This window comes from Dermacentor andersoni, chromosome 3, assembly GCF_023375885.2.
Source record: "Dermacentor andersoni chromosome 3, qqDerAnde1_hic_scaffold, whole genome shotgun sequence".
In the NCBI taxonomy this organism is placed as follows: domain Eukaryota; kingdom Metazoa; phylum Arthropoda; class Arachnida; order Ixodida; family Ixodidae; genus Dermacentor; species Dermacentor andersoni.
In genome coordinates, this window is record NC_092816.1 from 205031573 (window position 1) to 205036122 (window position 4550).

The window sequence follows — 4550 nt, forward strand, 5'->3', positions numbered from 1 at the left end:
TGAATGAATGAATGAATGAATGAAGGAATGATGTGTGCCCAGAATTTTATACTGGCACATAAAGGTCACATGCTGGCGGGTCTTATGCAGCCGTGCACCGATCTTTCTGGTAATTAGCGTGCGAGGCCCGCTTGACCGCGAAGTTATGAACATGTAGTTTCTTTTATATTTTCGCGCTCACCCCTACTTAGGCCACTGATCCATCCTGATCAATACAGTTAATTCTCTCTCTTTTTCTCAGACTCTGATGTTCTGCCTCTCGGAAACAAGTACATTTGCGGCTGATGCTTGTGCACTATACTCAGCCGTAAAATGCATAGAGAATACAACACAGAATACAGTTATTTATACACAGAATACACAGAATACAGTTATTTATAGAGACTGCATAAACCTTCGTAAAGCTCTAGCTTTGCTAGAAAAGCACGAAAATTCATTAATCAAATAGCTTTATTCGGCGCCATGCAATACTTGCACAACTTAAGAAGTCATAATATGCTGGTTATCTTGGCATACAGACAGTGATGGAATTATGCTTGCCGACAGAATCGCCACATCCGTAGAAGCACATCTAGCAAGTCTTGCACTGGTGTCCCTGCCACAGACCTGAAGTAGTAAACGAGATGAGAGGGGGTTAACCGAGGGTCCCCATTTTTATTAGTCATATCATGAGAAGCCAACAAACACTGACACCAACGACAACATAGGGGAAATTACTTGTGTTTAATAAATGAAATAAAGAAACGATATATTAATGGAAATTAAAGTGGATGAAAAAACAACTTGCCGCAGGTGGGAACCGAACCCACAACCTTCGCATTTCGCGTGCGATGCTCTACCAATTGAGCTACCGCGGCGCTGTTTCCCCATCCACTTTCTTGGGTATTTATGTGTCCTAGTAGAACCCTGGGAGTGTTAGCCAGCGCCATCACTCACATACCTAGGCGGCTGACGTGGAACGTCTTTCTTGCCGCAGGCGTCACGAGAACGTGATCTTTTTGGTTAACCAAAACCGTTAACCCCCTCTCATCTCGTTTATTACATAACGAGGGTCTCGAATCCGGCAACATTGATGCCTTCAGGTAGCATGTGTGGGTTTATTGACCAGTTGCCTTCACCCAAAAAGATCACGTTCTCGTGACGCCTGCGGCAAGAAAGACGTTCCACGTCAGCCGCCTAGGTATGTGAGTGATGGCGCTGGCTAACACTCCCAGGGTTCTACTAGGACACATAAATACCCAAGAAAGTGGATGGGGAAAAAGCGCCGCGGTAGCTCAATTGGTAGAGCATCGCACGCGAAATGCGAAGGTTGTGGGTTCGGTTCCCACCTGCGGCAAGTTGTTTTTTCATCCACTTTAATTTCCATTAATTTATCGTTTCTTTATTTCATTTATTAAACACAAGTAATTTCCGCTATGTTCTCGTTGGTGTCAGTGTTTGTTGGCTTCTCATGATATGACTAATAAAAATCGGGACCCTCGGTTAACCCCCTCTCATTTCGTTTATTACATAACGAGGGTCTCGAATCCGGCAACATTGATGCCTTCAGGTAGCATGTGTGGGTTTATTGACCAGTTGCCTTCACCCAAAAAGATCACGTTCTCGTGACGCCTGCGGCAAGAAAGACGTTCCACGTCAGCCGCCTAGGTATGTGAGTGATGGCGCTGGCTAACACTCCCAGGGTTCTACTAGGACACATAAATACCCAAGAAAGTGGATGGGGAAACAGCGCCGCGGTAGCTCAATTGGTAGAGCATCGCACGCGAAATGCGAAGGTTGTGGGTTCGGTTCCCACCTGCGGCAAGTTGTTTTTTCATCCACTTTAATTTCCATTAATTTATCGTTTCTTTATTTCATTTATTAAACACAAGTAATTTCCCCTATGTTGTCGTTGGTGTCAGTGTTTGTTGGCTTCTCATGATAAGACCTGAAGTAGGTTCGACCCAAATACAGAGGATCTATTGGCAACGGTTGTGGGGCATCCAAACCTATAAGAAGTTCTATCTAATTAAGAGGCATTTAGGAAATGCACCACCAAAGCAAAAATACGATTAACTGGGGACATTTTCTGCATGCTTAAGATAGACAGTTGTGCTATACACTAGTGTCGCCATTTTACCGTTGTGTTGCTAGATTTATTAATTGTTTAGTCAGTTTAGCGACAAATGTTGCTCTTGGCGATGAGCAACATTTTCTATCGACCTACTGAACACTTTGAGAGAGGAGTTTCGAAGTCAAGAACGTTGGTTCAGAAGAGGAGGAGGAAAGAATATTTATGCAACCAGCGCAGGGAGGGGTCCTCAGTTCTCATGACTTTGTGGTCTGCTTCACTAGTAACTTTCTACATCGCCTATTATTGTTAAAAAGGTAGAAAAAGGCGACCAATATTGGCTGTACAGCACATGAAATCTGTGACTATGATGAAGGAACGGTCTTCTGTAGGTGGTGGTGGTGGTGGTGAATTGTAGCAACAGGCGGGTTTAGCCTGGCGATCAAGGCCGGCAATTGCTCCGCCCGCGCGTCTCTTACAATACCGCTGAAGGGTTTCACCATATGTCCATAAAGCCAGTCTCTCCTAAGAATTCGATAAGAAGACGGGAAGTTTTTTTGCGAGCTATAACTGATCCCTCGTGAAATATAAGGTGGTGCAGGCACGCATGTGGAAGGCCCTTCTTTTGCAGATTGGAATTTCTGGCTGGACCACAAAAAGTGATCAATGTCTCCTGTCTCGTTGCATGCCGTACAGTTCGGAGAATTGATTCACCACGTCTCAAATAACCAGGCCGGCGTACTAGCAGATCCGGTCCTTATTTGATATAGAAGTGAGGCTTCCTCTCGGTGAAATCTCTTTGTTACGCAGGGCATATGCGGTGGAAACCAAAGCGACCCAAAGTGATTTCGAATGTCAGGTTTTTTCCCCTGATTGTTCTTTGAAGCCTTGACTTTGGGAGGATGGTTGAGCGCTGCGTATGCAAGCGCATCAGCTTTTTCGTTGCCAGAAATACCAATGTGGCAAGGAATCTACTGAAACTTTACTGTGAAGCCTTTGTTGTTGAGTTCTTTCACGATAGCTAGTGATTTGCGTGAGAACTTGAAGGATGGCAGACCTCGATATAGTTGTTGCAACGCGGCCTTTGAGTCCGTTAGGACAACACTCTGTGGAGCCAAAGTCTTTAGTTTGCGCAGAGCAGAAGCTATTGCTATGCCTTCCACAACTGTCGATGAGGCTATACAGTCCAGACGGCCAGACCACGTATACCGTGGAGAGGGGATATAAAATGCTGCTGCGCAGCGGTCTTCGTCTGCTTTGACAGAGCCATCTGTGTATACTTGTAGGTGAGTCGAGCAAGTCGTGTTCAAATGTTCCAGGACTAGTGACTTGGCTTCTGCAGATGGAATGCAGCTCTTTGACTGCAATGTTGGTACAATTAAGATGATTGTGATGTCCTCGAATGTCCAGGGTGGTTCTATACTTTCCCTCTGTCTGTAGCAGCGCAATCCTAATACGCGAAGCGTGTTCAGTGCTGCATAAAAATATGAGCGCGGCCTGTTACCTATACGTCTTAACAGGGCTTTGCCGGGCGTAGACTCACTCAACCGTAGTAGCTAGATCACGAGAGCTTGGGAAGCCTGAAGTCGCAGAAGGCGTGACTCAGCTTCGTAGAGCACTTTCTCGTTTGATGCTGGCTGAGGGACTCCAAGGCTTCTGTACTCACAAGGACCATACGATGCAGTCAATTCCGCCGAGGCAAATAGTGTCGACACTGTGCTAAAAAAATGCACGTTTTTATGAAACCCATTACAACGCCACTGCGCCTCGACCAACTTCGTACAACATCAACTTCGTACAACGGCCCAATAATCGTGAAAGCTCTGTACCACAATGAAGGCTTTGTAAGGATGCTTTTCGAATTGCCTAACTGCAGCGCGTCCTTGTAGTATGTTGGTTTGTTTTGTTCGAATTTTGTGTGAAGTGTGAGCCCTTGTTTCCTCTTGATGCTTTCGGTAGCGTCTCCACCCCCGCCACGGAGCCTGCACCCTGAACCAAATTATAGAAACCGGCATGGTCTGAGGAAATCGCAAGGAAATAACTGGAAAACCAGACCCCTGGGATAACAAATGATGCGGATCAAAGGCACACGTTGAAATCTGTGTAGTGAAGCGATTAATTAAACGCTATGCAACTGGCGGCCATCCGTACAATTCATGCTTTGAAACGTGTAAGTTCTCCTAATACTATATTTATACATGACAAAAAGCGTCACTTTAATGTAAGGAAAATTTAGTGTTTATAACCTACAGCAGCTCACATGCTACTCCAAAATTGAAACATCGAATGACACGAATGCATGGTGTGAGACAACGAAATGACGATCATGGAACCACCATGACGGCGTCAACACGTTGGCATGACGACTGTAAAAAGGCGAAATAACGATCACATGATCACGACGGAATGACGACGACGGCACGAAGACAATGGGATGATGACGACGGCGTATGACGACAACCCTATAAGAAAGACGATGAAATCATGACTGTGGAAAGAT

The 4550-nt window shown here is 45.4% G+C and overlaps 3 non-coding genes across 3 annotated transcripts; 2 read left to right on the forward strand and 1 right to left on the reverse strand.

The window, feature by feature from the left end:
* Nucleotides 1–784: 784 nt before the first annotated feature.
* Nucleotides 785–857, reverse strand: TRNAS-CGA (transfer RNA serine (anticodon CGA)). Its single transcript has one exon. It is a non-coding gene; the product is annotated as a tRNA-Ser (tRNA).
* A 406-nt stretch (nt 858–1263) lies between these two features.
* Nucleotides 1264–1336, forward strand: TRNAS-CGA (transfer RNA serine (anticodon CGA)). The gene has a single exon. It is a non-coding gene; the product is annotated as a tRNA-Ser (tRNA).
* A 394-nt stretch (nt 1337–1730) lies between these two features.
* Nucleotides 1731–1803, forward strand: TRNAS-CGA (transfer RNA serine (anticodon CGA)). Its single transcript has one exon. It is a non-coding gene; the product is annotated as a tRNA-Ser (tRNA).
* Nucleotides 1804–4550: the final 2747 nt, after the last annotated feature.